General features: G+C 38.1%; 1 long non-coding RNA gene across 9 annotated transcripts; it reads right to left on the bottom strand.

Moving 5' to 3' along the window:
• Window positions 1-8,864: 8,864 nt before the first annotated feature.
• On the bottom strand, window positions 8,865-16,358 carry LOC131227550 (uncharacterized). Of its 9 annotated transcripts, XR_009162358.1 has the most exons (9): window positions 15,991-16,358; window positions 14,341-14,436; window positions 14,167-14,223; window positions 12,689-13,940; window positions 10,214-10,398; window positions 9,988-10,055; window positions 9,811-9,895; window positions 9,566-9,719; window positions 9,021-9,159 (listed from the first exon to the last, which is right to left on the bottom strand). It is a non-coding gene; the product is annotated as an uncharacterized LOC131227550 (long non-coding RNA). The 9 variants fall into 9 exon arrangements; XR_009162351.1 differs by adding an exon at window positions 8,865-9,000 and having other exon boundaries at window positions 9,108-9,159; window positions 9,811-10,398; window positions 15,991-16,357; XR_009162353.1 differs by having other exon boundaries at window positions 9,811-10,055.
• Window positions 16,359-16,587: the final 229 nt, after the last annotated feature.

The following is a 16,587-nucleotide window of genomic DNA, read 5'->3' as shown; positions in this document are numbered from 1 at the left end:
TTCAAGCAGTAGCATCCATACATGGTGAACATACATCGAGTCAATCGGGTTACTTGACGAGCTCGATTAGTACAAGCGCACGTTGAGTTAATCGACATGAAGTGTGTAAGCACTCCGCGTGGCCTAACCACTGCCAACATCCCAAGTACGGCTCGGATTCATCGATCACGTCCTATGTGGCGAGACAACCTCAACCACCAAATCAGAACTTGTTACCGATTGCCTAGACTATTTCATTGTCCCAAACACATCCAATTATAACAAATAATCATACAAGCTAATCAGAACAGTAATGAATCAACAATTCCAATCATACAAGCATGTGAGCATTTGATGGATTTCAACTTAAACATGAATTTACACATAAGCAGTGTCTAAGTAAAACAGACAAAGAATATAAAATCATACACATCGTTAAGGTAGTTGAGAATCTCTTCTCAACGCCCATATAACGTATAATTTATTACACACTTGTTCATTCAGACATTTCTACAAACACTTAGACTACACATTCCAACATACATGACGTATGTTGGTGATAGCACGTCTTAGGGCAAATCCTTTTGCCAAGGAGTTGTTACACATACAACTAGCACAAACACATGACAATTAATCATGGCAAGCACACGTTCAAATTTCATACGCATACGATACTTTCTACATATACATGGAATACACTAAACTCAATATAGTTCATATATATCAGAAACGCGATACAAACATCGCATTTAGCATGTGAAATTGCACCCACATCAGTAATAAACCATTAACCAACATTAAATGCCTTGAAAACCATAACCTATATGTTTATAGTCCGCACCTTTCGCCGGTAGACTCATAACGAACTCAGTTTTAAAGCTAAGTCTTTGTCTACGGCAGATTGTCAACCTATAGCATAAATTAGGTTAGCTATTTCATCACTTACACTATCTAAAACCCTAAAACATATTATGGTTAGGTTTTCTTACCTAAGAACGGAATCAGAATCACCTGTATAGTAATACAAGAGTGGCAGTTGAGTGCGTGGAGTAGTGGGATTGAATCCCAGGAAAAATCTCCAACTCTCACTCTCACTTTCTCTCTTTTCCCTTCTCTTTTCTCTTCTCTCTCTCCTAGGGTTTTATCAAATTCGTATGGGGTGAGAGGGAGAGGGTTTAAGGTCCTTATATAAACCCAGGTTTGATAGGAATGGCCCCAGGGCCAAGGTATACTTAGGTTATATCTAAATACGGACTGTTCCAGTCCAACGAAGCACTTCTAGCGGCCCCTTTTCCACGTGCAGTCGGACTTAAGCTCCCTGACCGTGGATCTAGGTCAGGCTAAGTTTTCGTTTCGATCGAATTTACAGATCAGCCGTGGTGGACCAGTTTCAGTTCAATGGTCACGGTCACTCGATCAGGGTCACCAGTACACCTACATGTGTGGGACATTTCTCCTGATCCGAGGGTGTATTTGGGTCAGATTCTAACGGTCTGAATCCTTATATTTGGCCCGCAAGCGACACGACTCAAATTACTTAAATTTGGATTTTTATTTCTAAATATTTTCACGTTTCTCACACACTTCGCTCCGGGCTCAAGTTGTGCATTTCTAGACACAATTAAGACTTGATTTCCGAGGGGGTTATCAAGTCCAGTAATGCGGTCATAACTGTATAGTTTCGGGGTAATCAGACTTTCGACGTGAGGTCCAGGTCTGATACGGAGTTTCGGTGTGCTCCCGAGAGCAACCGGGTTTAAAGATGGATTCTAGATTTCAGGGTAATGTAGCCCTAATGATTCTGTACGTTTTGGGTCTTGCAGATCATATTTAAAGTGATTAGTGCTAATTTTATAAGCACTCTAGTTTAGCACTTGCTAACATTAACCTAATTTTCTAAAGGTTTTGGTCCTGGTTGATTTCTGCCTGAGGTGGTACCGGGTCTTTGTACGGGTTTTTCCGAGACGTTACACCTTGGCTCCACTCTCTCTTAAAATCTCAGAATTTTCTAAGTATAAGAAAACAATGAGTGTAAGAGAGCTCCTACTCTTATATAGGGAATTGAGGGTTGATGTAGCAAAATGATGTGGCAAGTTTATGAGGTCTTATTGGTGCTAAAAGTGAGGAGGAAGATGGTGTATGGTATGGGTTAGTAGATGGATGAGGTGGATGGTGTTAAGCATGCATTGGACAAGGTAGAAGAAATCTAGGTATGTATTTTCTAATGGATGGATAAGGGGTATGGGTTGTAGGGGATGCATGGTGAATGATGAAGTGGAGTGTCGCAATTGGCTGCTTGAAGTGATGTGGCATAAATCAAGATATGCATTGGATGCATGTATAGGATGAGGTGGATATGGGTCATGATTAGTTTCTAAGGCATGAGAAGAGGGTTAATGATGGATTTTGAGGTAGAATCCAATTTGTCTTATAATGCATTGTCTTTTATATGTTAGCTCCTTATTTGTCATGTAGTGATTGTCTTATCTTGTGATAATATCCATGTTCTAGAAAGTGGGCTTTAGGCCCACATGGGCCAAATACAATAAAGGTTGCTTGTGTTATAGGATACGTAATTTGGGCCAAGAATTCGATGGGTCATATCTCACTAACGGAGTGTCGGATTGACGCCCGTTTTTCACTATTGCTACTATAATAACGACGCGGTCCACATGATAGAGGTCTCAAGGTCATCCGGAACAAATCACTTGGGTGTGGTTGCTGGGTGCACTAGGGTGTGGTGTATGGTCTATCAACGGTGTGAGTTGGGACACGTGTGCACGCAAGCGATGTTACAAAAGACCGGGATCCCACAATAAGGCTCAAATCCTCGGATGTTCCTGTAAAAACAATAAATGGCTAGTTATAAAATTACATAGAATAGGATACCATGATTATGCGATGAAGCTTGACAGAGCTATAAAATGGTGGCTAGGTCATAAAGGGGGGTGATTAGGACCAAATAAAATTTATACCTTTTATCACACAATTGCTTACTTAAACTAACATGCAAATTTAAACTAAGACAATTAACTCTAAGGCTTTCAAGCCAATAAAGGGTCCAATCACATAGACTAATAAGGATATGTCAATTATTCAACTAGTTTATAATTGATAGTGTACATGTGTATGGGATGTGCTAACTATTCAAATCCTAGTATTTATCTAATCATGCATATATATAATTCAACTAAACAATCACATTACGCATAATTAAAGAAGTGCTCAAATGATAATCCCAAATACAACCATATATAGTGGTTCGGTTTTCCTACTCCACTCCCGGTGGAAGCACTCTCCCTGAGTGTACCAGATTTCACTATTAGAGGTTTTAAATTAGGTTCACCTCTAAACTTTATAACCCTATACAAGGACTACAATCCTACACAAGAACCTATCTAACGTACACTCTCATCGGAGGCTCCCGTAAGAGACTTTAGTTAGTTTTATATCGATTAACCAACAACCTTAGTCCTAGTTCAAGAACATACTTTTATTTCCACTGAAGGCTCCCATAAAGACTAACACATACACACCCGTGTCCAGTGAATTTGACCCTACACAAGAGCCTAGGTCCTACACAAGTACCTATCGAGTTTGGGTCACAACCTCTTACCCTCAATCCTACATAAGGGAATATAGTATGAACTTGCTAATTGACACTTATCAAATTGAGCCCATTTGATTCACCGTCTCATGTTGCTTAATTGATGCTCTCTCGTACTTCAATCAGCTCCTCTTTTACTCTCTCGATTGTTGATGTCGATACTTTACCAATGCTTCAGCTCCAAGATCAAACACTTTACATGCGATGCTCCATTGAGGTGACCATGATGATGCGAGGTAGGGTGAATCTCTTACAACACATGGGAAGGTTGGAATTCATAGGGAATTCACCTATATGGGTGTTTTAGAGTATTCAGATAAGGATTTTACTATGGGTTCAAGTTTAATCTTTATAACCTATATCTCATAGACATAGAGGCTAAGAATGTGGGATATGAGTGGGGAATCTCTTAAGCATTTATTACAAAAATCAAATGCCATTTTATAAGAAACTAATTTGCAACAGCTGTAAAATGACTAGTTAATGGCCTTGTCGATAGGATCGAAAGGTCCTTCGATAGAATCAAACAGTCTGTCAATCATATCGAGAAAATTTAGGAATTTATTTGTTGGGTTGTCATATTGATTCTTTGATCGAATTGAGTGGTCCTTCAATTCCATTGAGTCCCATCAACAGCCTGTCGATAGGATTAAGGACCACTCAAATTTTTTTATTTTGGACATATGATTTTACAACAGCTTTGCACCTCTTCTAGTCTTACTTATCATGTTCCAATTTTGGTTCTAAGGCTAAAGGATAATCAACAAGGTTTACTTATTAAGGTTAGGATCACCTAGAGGTTATGGGGTTGTTTTGGGTTAAGGTTAGGGTCACCAAGGCACCTCATATACCGGTTCTTTGATCCTTGATGCTCCACGTCCTCTTGTGTCTTCATTTTTCACCTTCTAAGGGCTCAACTAACTATATGACAAATGGACTCACGTGATTGACAAATAAAGTGCACAAATCAGTACATTAAAAATCTAAACTATATAACACACACTTCGATGGACTTTCGAATGTCTTCAAACCTATTTGAATCTAAAGGCTTAGTAAATATATCAGACAATTGTCTCTCGGTTGGCACATACTCCAGTGATATGACTTACTCTTCAACGATCTCTCTAATGAAATTGTACTGGATACCAATGTGCTTGGTTTAAGAGTGTTGAACGGGATTCTTAGATTGATCTCATTGGTATTATCACAAAATAAGGTCATGATTTCCTGCGAAATCCCATAATCCAACATCATCTACTTCATCAACAACAATTGATCGTAGCAACTATTGGCTACAATGTACTCTGCTTCAGATGTAGATAATGAGATCGAGTTCTTCTTTTTGTTATGCCGAGCAATTAAGCAGTTCTCTATATAAAAGCAACAACTGCTCATGGATTTTTTGACGTCTATGTTTTCAGCCCAATCGGCGTCTGAATACCCTGCTATAGTAGTCAAAGAATCATATGGGTACAAGAGACCGTATTCTATGATGCATGTCACATATTTGACAATCCTCTAAATTGTAGACAAACAAGATTCTTTTGGGTCAGCCTATAATCGAGCACTAGCACCCACACTGAACACGATATCTAATAACGTTTAAATATTTTATATTTATCCTCTCAATTGCATTAGCTTTCATGGTATTTAAGTGTTAAATTGATTTAATTATATATGTTTTCTTCATGCAAGGATATTTTGGACCCAAAGATGAATACATGCTTAAAAAGAGGATTTAAAGCTCAAAAGAATGATCAATGAAGAATTGAAGATTTAGAAGATATTAATGAAGATTTTAAGTGCCAAAGATCCAAGAAAATCAGGGATGAAGGATGATGAAAAGACTAGAAAAATCATGCAATGCAACAATAGAAAAAAATAGACTATTCGGTCCCACCTGAGGTTGGTTCGGTCTGACATAATGTGCATAAAACAATCCAACAAGAAGTTATAATTTTCAAAGTTAATTTGGCTCAACACTTAGGTCCAATCGAAGCCATGTTCAATACCACCGAAGGGAGGTTCGGTGCGACCTAAGGGAGACAGAGACTTCAAATAGAGTTTGATGAAATTCAGCTGCATACGAAAGAATATTCGACTGGACTCAGTGCAACTTCGGTGTGATCGAAGGCCCTCATCGGTATGACCGAAGCGTAATATAAGTGTGTAAATTTAAAGCCGGTTCCAAGTCGGTGCGAGTTTTTCCTATTTAAATTAGTGTTTTATACTTTCTTAAGTATGAATTAGGGCTTTGACAAAAGACCTAGGGATGGAGAGCTTCCATGGAGCTATCATTCGTCTTTAATCCCTCAAATCTAGTTTACCTTTTCAAATTTTCTTTAGTTTTTCTTTCTAAGATGCTAGCCATATTACGCTAATCTCTTAACTAAGGCTAAGGGATGAAGCTTGTAATTTAATTATAATATTTAGTTTATTTGATTCAATAAATAATGATTTAAATGATGATAGTAGATTAATTTAATTGGGATTTTATTTTAAAGTCTTAAAGTTGTTTATTTATGGATTTATTATGCACTATGGGTACAATGAATGCTTTGATTTAATAATTGTTTAGCCTAAATTAGAGAAGGATTTAATGTGTGCAATTGATTGATCTATTGTCGCTTAAGGGTGCTCTAAAAGTTTTTTCATTCCCTGCGATTGAGATCCGAGTGTTCATGAAAGAATCATTCAATTAGAATTATATTCGTGTTAGTGTCATTACACCAAAATCGTCATTTAGGAACAGTTTTAAACCGTTCCTAAATCCCTTAAGAATGGTTTAAAACCATTCCTAAAAGAGGCGTCGCAGAAAAACTGAAATGGTTCGAAACCGTTTTGGGTACCGTCTCAAATTTTAGAGACGGAATTTTAGGAACGGTTTTAAACCATTTCTAAGGTTGCAAATTGTCATTTTTTACTGATGGAATTTTAGGAATGGTTTTAAACCCTTAGGCCGTGTTTGGGCAATGCGTTAAGGTGAAATACATGGGATGGAATTACAGCGACAGCCACATTTATGACTTGTAGTGGATTGTCAGCGTATAGTGATATACACCTCTATCCCAGGACCGGTCCTCGTTATGTTTGGATTCCATGGGATTGCTTCCATCACATGGGATATCTAAGTGAGGCTGTTTAGATTGTCCATGGGATACGACTAGGTTTATTTAGCTATTATTTTGAGGGAATTGAAGGCATTCAAGTGAGCCATCATTGGTGTGGTTGGGATCTATGATAGGTGTAGTTTATAGAGGTCGTTGTTCAGTGTCTTCCCAGGGAAGACGGTCTTCGCTCCCATGGTGAATACCTCCCCAGCCCCGTTCTCCTTGAACTGGTTCTTCCAGAGGGGTTGGATTTATCACAGGGAGCTTAGGGAGTCATCAGATGGATGGTCCAGATTGCTTCTTTGATGGGTCCAGCGAGAATGTGCATTTTTCCGCTCTCCAAGCGGTTTTTATCCAAAATCGTCTTCTTCGGCACTCCCATCATTGTGGGGATTCACCCACCTTTTCGAGAGTTTTGATAGGAGTCGGATCCTCCCTTTTTGAGGATTGAACGGCTCAGATTTGGTTAGTCGCCGAGCTGGGAAGTTTGGGCGAAGAAGTTCCCGCGGGCGTTTCCAACACCAGATCGCCCGAAGGTGTGAAAGATGGGAAGGATGCAGCGTTGCCCAAACATGCAAGGGATGGAAATGGGGTGGATTTTACAATTCTACCTCTCGTAATCCACCTTAACGCAGTTGCCCAAACATGGCCTTAATGTTGCTAACGGTCAGATTTTAAATTTTAGGAACGGTTCTTAATGCTACCAAATGTTATGTTAGGAACGGTATTTTTCATTATTTAGGAATGACTAATAAAAGTTGTACATTTGTTTTTATATCTAACCAAAAGAATATTAGGTACAATTAAAAATTAATATTAAACAGATATGGTACAACTTTATAATAAAAATTATATATATTTACAACAATAAATTTACAATGGCCCAAATACATTTAAAATAAATAAAAAAATCTTCCATGATGTGCTCCACTCCTAGAGAAAACACAAGATCCTTTGTGGTTGCACCATGACTTGCAATGACACTTCTTTTTAAACTTGCATTGTAACTATTAAAATAAAAACAAAGACAGTAAGCAATTTGATTAGCCAAAAAATAACATAAAGATTCAAAAACTAAACACACAAAAGAGCGACTATTCAACAACTAAAACTAGAGGATCACCTGTAATGATGCAAAAGAGTCCAAATGCACCGAGGTGGATGTGAAATGGATGGTCCATGGACCATTGTTCAGTAGGCCATCTGTCCCACTCTCCATAAACCACGCCCCAAAACTCTTGACCAACTGCCTTCTTTAAGTTGAATCAGGACTGTTACTGAATCTCTCTTTATAACCATCTAATCAAAAGTTAAAGATTGCTCCAAGGATGAGATTTTCAAGACAGCTTATCTGCAGTGGGGCCAGCAATCTGATGGTTTGTATCACTGAGCTATTAGCTCCACTAGCCTCAACTAAAAACCCAAACATGAGAGGGAGAGAGGAAAATGGGAAATCATACAACACAGCTGCAAACCCTACTCTACTCTAGGGTAACCCACCAACACATGATGAAGATATTGAAAATTGTGAGTAGTGCATAGTAGAAGGAAGTTAAATAAGAAAGATGACAGACCACAGCAACCAAAGGAGAACCATACATGGATACGGAAGCTACAAGTCCAAAACATCCAACAAGCATCTTCCAATAACGATGATCATGCAAAGCGAATGTTGATACTAACACAATAGTAGAAAACACAATAGCTACGAGTGCCATCGTCAATGATTCTAGCTTCTGCATGTAAAATACATGTGCTTAGATTAACACAAGGAATTGACGCAGCGCCCACATAAGAATTCATAATAAGGAGCAAATAATTCAGCTTGACTGTCTTTGAAAAATAATAAAGTCTCAAGTCCAGCCAGTTTGACCACTATTATATATCGTCCATCCAACTGATAACTTTCAACTATTAAGTGAATGCAACATCCAATCTCACCAATGTAAGCTCAGCCTCCCTACTGATGGGCTACACCATAGAAAATATGTATATCCATTGCTAAATAGAAAAACACAAGTGTGGTCTACTCTATGAGTGAGTGGATTTGACTGATTTTTAGAAAAGGCAATTGTCATGTAGGGCCCAACCCAGTGCAACATAAGAGGTCTCAAAACTCCAATTTAAAAAAATGGCAAAGTAAAAGAAACAGTCATCTATAGTAGTTGTGAGTCTTGTGACAGCCAACATTTCAAAATGAAGTAACAGACACCATATCCAGTATGCACCCCATCCTTTACATGACCAGAAGGCGTTGTTGTAGTTCCACAACTATATTGCACTTGAAGACCATCTCCCAAACAACTACCCAAGAAAAAGAGTGAATTGCCAATGGTTGTGATGCCCTTATCAGAAATGGAATTCTAGATTAACAATTGAAATGGCTAGTGGGTTTCGGCACTGCAGCTAACCGATGTCAAAACTGAAGCTTTAGACTTTGAAAGTTCATATCTCTAGACAACCCTGTCGAATAAAAATGCATATTACCACCAGAACAATTATTACAAATTATATTTGCCTATATTGCTTTCTACTGAACATGTCATTATAATGCTTTCTTATGCCTAAGATTGAAATTTTTTTAGACTGAAAGTGATTTCAAATTTCAATGCTCAAGTAACATTCAAAAATTATTTTTTAATTGAATAGGTGAAAACATTCAAGTTGCTGTTAGAAATAAGTCACTAGTTGGTGAACTCAAAGAAATTCATGGACTGTTACTACATGCTTAATTGAAGGCATTAAGTAATAGAGGAATATCTTCTCAATATGTGAAAAAAACCAATCATGGACTGTTACTACATGCTTACATGTTTCTGAGTAAACAATTAGGAAGCAAAAAAAAAAGCCTTCCAAAAGAAATTCAAACCTGAAGCCATGGTGATGGGATCTCGTAGTAGGTGATTCTTGTGGAACATCCAATTTCTTTATGGTTTTTTGAAACTAAAGCAACTAGAAGGCTCATAACATATGTCAAAACCACCAGATCACGCTCATCTAGAAGTCGTGTCATGCGATATGACCTGAAAAGAAACATAGCCAAAACAGAAAGTCAGATGAGCATAAATAATCAACAGGGCCCCATTAGAGGTAGAATACAAAATCCCTACTTACCAGCCATCTGCATTAACATCCATGAGAACCAACTATTTGGAGTCAGCTCTCATCTTGTTCCAGTTACATTAGGGTATGGCATCATCTGATCCGTAGTCAATAAAAATAAAAACTCAAATTCAAAAAAAAGGGAACAGAAATAAAAGATGAGTAAATACAGTAGAACAGATGCCTCACAAACATTAATAAAAGTTGTGGTATTGTTGTGAATTATTGTTTAAACTGATGGAGTGTTTGTGGCAGTGCTAAAACAAGACCGTAAGCAATTTGATTAGCCAAAAAACAACATAAAGATTCAAAAACTAAACACGTAAAAGAGTGACTATTCAACAACTAAAACTAGTCATATGTTGGAAGTAAATGCTTAAAGTTGTGATGGGTACGGAGCTTTTGATATCATTACCTCAACCATGGGCTTTTTACCATGGAGCAACATATCAACATTCCTTTCAGTCTGCATGGAATAAAAGAATAATATAAGATGCATAAAATTATTGATGTGCATGTTTCTGGACTCCCAACAAATCCAAACTGCACAACACCATCCCTCCCAACAGGATAATTTTCCAAAATATAATTGTGTTGCAACTGCCATGGGAAAAACAAAAATTAAAACTAAGTACTGAATTTGAAACAAAGAAGATGAATCTGCTTTTACCATAGAATCTCTTCCTGTCACAAACATGACAGGAGATGAAGTATTTTTTGGTTCAACATATAAGCATGGAGAGGTTGAAGTTGTTGTGATTGTCACTGGTGTTCACTCTTTCTTTGGTAAAGCATCACATTTAGTAGACTCCATTGAAGTGGTCAGACATTTCCAGAAGGTGAATACATGAATAGATGAAGCAATTATGATTACTTCAAATATCATGTGCTTTTCAGGAAAAAAAAAAAAAAAAAAGACAAGAAAAAGTACCATTGATGTTTCATAAAATTATAATAAAATAAATAAGGAAAAAGAATTTCATTAACTGATAATGAAAATAACAAAGTACCCTTGATATTTTTCCACAAACAAGCATTGACAAATCATATGTTAGGATTTGTTCGATCTTGGGAATGAGACTTGGTAACAGTGGGCTGCACAATCTATTCAATTTTATTTGAGTTATATATTCCGCATATGCAATTTCTGAGTGCCCATGTATCAAGCATCATATGCAGCATGAGTATCATCATATAAATCAACTGGGATGCATCTGTACTGAAGACGCAAAGGTGGAGGCATATATAGTACATGTATGAGATTTTAAATTTTATGTATAGAAAGACTGCTAAGGGCCTGTTCATTTTATAATTTGTAGTGTAAATAAGCAGTAAATGAAAGCCTTTGAATCTGGATTCCAAATATCCAAACAATTTACATGATAGGTCTCACTTTGTATGGTGGTAAGACATCAAATAGAATCACTCAAATTGGATTATTTCAACCCTTTGATAATTTTGATCTTTTTCTTTAAGCATGAAAGTTCACCGTAATCTTCAGTAATAGGAAAGGGCAGTGATTAAGTATAAAGATCAAAGTTGGGACTAATTTCTAAATGTAGTGACAAATATTCATACAATTAAAATAATAGGAAGCAGAAAATAATTGGAAAACCATAAGATAATCTTAATCGCATAATGTGGAGGTTTTAGTTATTTATCCTGCGCAGCTACGAGGCGCACAGATCCATGTTAGGGGTAATTACTGATCTCCAGTATACAGAAAATTGTGAGAAAACATTAAAGAAGAAAATATTGCACTATTCTCATCATTCTCATTACAAGGTGCATCCAAACAGGCCTCAAACAAGAGAAAATAAAATTGCAGTTGATTACTATAAAGCCTTGAAATTCCATCCAAATAAATCAAATGAAAAATAGAATTCAAAAATAAAAACACCACAGCCCCACCAAATGAACAATTGATTGAATGGAGACATCATATAGAAGAAACATTCTCTATTGATTTAAACATTATATCATGAGATAGGGATAGAGGAAGAGGGGGGGAACAAAGATTTCGCACGGTATTTTTGATTAAAAAAATAAATTAAAATCTAGTTTATTTCATACCCTTTGGGTCAGATTCTACAGGATCAAATTTCCTGACTATAACAAATGCCGATACGGGTCATTGCTATTAATCATCTAGAACCGGTTAAGGACACTGCTATCTGGGGCATGACCTGGGTTGAGTCTCTGTCCAAGAGCTTGCGATGAGGTGAGGCTTTAAGGTGATGTTTGTGAATCTGCATGCTTAAGGTAATGTTTGGCCTGAAACAAGCACTGGGAGACCCTTAATGTCTCAATCCCATGTAAAAGGCAAGACCCACCATGATGAGCCTGTTGCAAAAATCAGGCTAATCCGCTCATTGGGTGGGCCCCAAAAGTAAAAATCTATAAACAGCTCTGATGGAATGAAGCATACTGGTGTTACCTACCTAAAGAGTGGAGAGGGCCACCTCTTGTTGTAAACATGATGTGGCCAAAAATGTTACACGTTGCACAGAAACAGAAATTGATGTATCAATGCGGATGCTCCATCAATCATCTTTCTAATTATCTTTCCCATTTCTGTACATTGATGCTCGATCTTCCATCAATGGATAGAGAGAGAATACAATCAAACTGAAAGTATACTATTCTCCACAAAATCACATCTATTTGTAGACAAACCAAACCAGAAAATACTTTGATAAATCAAATTTAAGTTTGTGCATGCAACAATACTGTTTTAAATCAAATTTAAGGTTGTGATTGTGTGTGCACATTTGCACGATAGCCATAATAGCCTTAAGTGAAAAACATAAACTATGTCAATATATTTTAATAAAGAAATATTAGAATATATAAAAATGAGGAAGAAAATAAAAAGGGTCAAGGGAAGAACTTGTTTTCACTAGGAACAGAAAAATTGTTCAGGTCAAGAGCACAAGATACTAACTGCCAAAGCAAGAGGAAGAAAAATATCCTAAGGTCAGTGAGACATCACGCATGTATACAAGCACTTTAACCTCAAACATAAAATAACCAAATAAACTAAGAATAGTATTTGCACAGATTATAAGAATACCACCAATTGGAGAAGGCACAGCAAGAAGCTTGTAAGCATCATAAACAATAGGGGATTCCACCTGCTGCAGTTCTGGGGCTGCACCTGCTGCAGTTCAGCTGAATATATGCTTGAACTTGCACCATAAACACAAGTCAAGCCTAAACTAAGAGAACCACAAGATGAACCACAAGAAAAACAAGAGCCCAGAAACTAAGAAATCTCTTTAACTACAGAGAAAGTGACTGATCATTACTGGAAATCACTGGAAATCAGTACAAATCATTACATCATTGAAAGAATCGATCAGAAACTTTGACGTCCCAGTCAACACACACACATAAAGGAAACATCAGGACCCTAGAAATTACAGTAACAAAAACTAAATGGATGTACACGATCTTTGTGGTTACCATGTAAGATCCATCTACTAGATGACAAGTCAAGGGTTCCATTGTTGAATCCTACTATTTTGACACTGGTTAGTCCTGCTCCTACCCATTCATAAAATGGTCCTGCATTCTAGTGGAGAAAATGACACAACAACTCATCCTGAAACATACATATTTCAAAGGGACATATTTGTTGTGAATAAAAGGACATAACTCACCTTGACGCCCTTCTCCCTCCTCCTTTACCCGGGCTTGGGACCGGCAATGCAAGAAGTTGCATTGGCGGAGTTAAAAAAGGGCTTAAGCTCCTTTTGGTTTGAGAAAAAAATTATGTTCATAAAGATTGATGTGATGACCAAATGAAGCCTAAGACTTATAACACTAGCAGTAAATGGAAACTGAAGAATCCAATGCAAATGGAGACTTCTAATATTCAACAATCCGCAGGTAAGAACCCCAGTATCAGAAAATAATTTCCTTTTTCAGATTTAGTGTGCAATGCACCCTATGAAGATTGGTTGAGTCACTGGTCAGACAATACACACTCAATACTGATATTCAGAACCTATGGTGGTACCACATTGGGTACCACCGATTAGGGACAATTCCACATTGTAGCACTCCTTTTCTCGGTAATACTGGTCACAACCACTCTCCTTTCTCTGCCGTTCACCTTCCTCTCTCGCCCTTCGAGATTCCTATACATATAGTAGCTCAAAACATTAAAAAAGATTCTTTAGTTGGATGGCTTTCCACACCCTTACCAACAGATTTAGTACTGAGGGAGGGAATGCAAACATACTACATAAATACACATACAGAAGGTAAGAGAGAAAGAGCATGGTTTTAAATCTACTTTAAAAAAAAAAAAAAAAATAGAAGTCCAAACATAAAGAAAAGGCAATGGAAGTTTCTATTAGTTACCTCTTCTTCTTGAGCTCGTCTCACTTTCTCTGCTTCCTCAAAGTCCTCTTTCTCAGCCTGAAATTCCAAACACAAATGAAGAAGGCATAAAGAAGAGAGATCATAATTTAGAATTTAGCACTTGGCAGTTGGCTGAACTTTATAAGCAATAGATATTGAAGGCTTTGGTCTCACCTCCTTATTTTTGGCCCATGTCTCCTCCACAACCTGTTTTGCATACTCTGGATCATCACAAATCAGAATATTGTTGTAAACAGAACCAGCCTTCACCTGCACATTTCATTGAATTATGAGATTAGGCCATTCCAAGCACTGGTAAGTACATTTTATGGAACAGGAGCAATCATCATACAAATATATTGCACGACCTTGATCTAATCACTTGACATCTACTAATGTGATTCTCGATGAACCAACATATGTTCATGGGGATGAACCTATACGAGGAAATAAATGGGAAACTTCAACAATAAATTTGCTAGAAAATATGTTGCACTAGGTAAACAAAGAAGAATTTCCATTTGATTAGATTACTATAAGTAGTTTTTTTTTTAAATATATTCTTATCCTATTCGGTTGTGAAAGTAAATATTATTATCTTAGTTTAGAGCCTGGCCATCCACATGCAAGCACATGTGCCAATTTCACATGTGCAAGAGATCCTATTTGGATCACTAATTATAACAACATGCTTTACTTCAACCTTGATGTTAGCAGAATTTGACCATGGAGTTACATGGAATTACGTTGTTTACATTCAGATTATAGAAGAGGGAATTGCAACCTTTTTATCCTTCACACATTTGCAACCATTTTGATCTTTCACGCATTTGGTCAAATGGTCTCCAAGTGATATTACGCCACCTGCATTTACCTCAAACAGAACGACTAGCATTTGACTAATTCAGAGGGATTTTGACTGATACCAGTCAAATGGTCTAGATGTCTGAACCCCATCTCAGGGCCTACATACTATTAGAAAAGTTTCAATGGGCAGGCATCTACTATCAATGGATTGGCCAACCTTTTAGGCCCATGGCCCACCATTGGATGGTGCATCTGATTAACCGAGTTGATGTCTGACACACATCATGGTGGGCCCACAGAGCTCCACCTGGTGGGAACTGCCCACGAGGTTAACCTCATAGTACCTTTTCCCAATTAATTTCGAAAGTTTAAAATGCAAGCGTTTGAAAATGTCAGGCAACTCACATCACACCAACATCTGAACAATTCAGTTGGTGTGGCCCACCATAGATCGCCCACAGTGCAAAAGTCCCACTGATCAAACAATCTGGTGGGCTCCACTTCTAATTGGGTTCAGGTTTTACGAGGGTTATTCCATTTAGGGAAATGATCACATACCTTCAAGCTGTTAGGGCCCACCATGGTGTGTGAGTTACATCCTACTTGTCCATTAGATGCATTCCCATTTGGTAGGTCTCGAGCCCGAAAATCATTATGATCCACTACTCATGTGGACCACACCGAGGTTTGGATTCCACATCAGCGGTGGGCCCCACAAAGCTCTAACTACCATAGTCCAAACGAACGACATCATCACCCTTCATCAGGGGTGGGCCCCCCAAAAAGTCAAACCAACGACTAAGAAAATATCCCACACATTACCTACAACCCTAAAAACCCTACTAGTACTAACCCAAATTACAAGTCGAATGGCCGTTTTTGCTGAAACAGACAGTCAATCATTCTGCTATGATTAGTGCAGATTTTGAGAACCACAACAATTTTAAGTAATTGATATGGGCCAGAGAAAGGTCAGCAAAATGAAAAGCATCTGGCCGTAGCACCATCAATACTCACCTTCTTCCAGGCTCAGACGCCCCTGATCAGCTCTCAAGAACAGTGGTAGCTAGAAGATCACCGACAGCAAGATGGCGACACCGAGGATGAGCGCGGCCACACCCCGGAACCCGATGAATCTCCAGATCCGGCACCGTGGCTGCCCAGCATTTCCTTCGGAGAGTGGGAGGGAGATCGAGGGAGAGGGAGAGGGAGAGGGAGAGGGAGAGGGAGAGAGAGAGAGAGCGGGTCGAGATCGGAAGAGGGAGAGGGAAATCGAGGGAGAAGGAGATCGAGGGAGAGGGAGAGTGAGATGGAGATCGAGGGAGGGTTGAGATCGGGGGAGGGAGATTGAGAGAGGGAGATGGAGACGCGGTCTGTGAAACGAAGCTTTTATGGCTCTAGCATAAGAAAATAGGTTAAATGAATCAGTAGTCTGTGGTACATATAGAGCAGTGTACCTCTTGGGCCTTGTGGGGTCCACTGAGAGGTACCTAACTGAATCCATTCTGTCCATCTGTTTTAAAATAAAAAATAAAACAACATAATAAAACTAAGAAGATCCAACACTCAATTGGGACATACCGATAAAACAATGGAAATAATAAAGTAGCAATG

Source organism: Magnolia sinica, chromosome 15 (genome assembly GCF_029962835.1).
Source record: "Magnolia sinica isolate HGM2019 chromosome 15, MsV1, whole genome shotgun sequence".
Taxonomy (NCBI): domain Eukaryota; kingdom Viridiplantae; phylum Streptophyta; class Magnoliopsida; order Magnoliales; family Magnoliaceae; genus Magnolia; species Magnolia sinica.
This window is presented reverse-complemented; position numbering and strand designations above follow the sequence as displayed.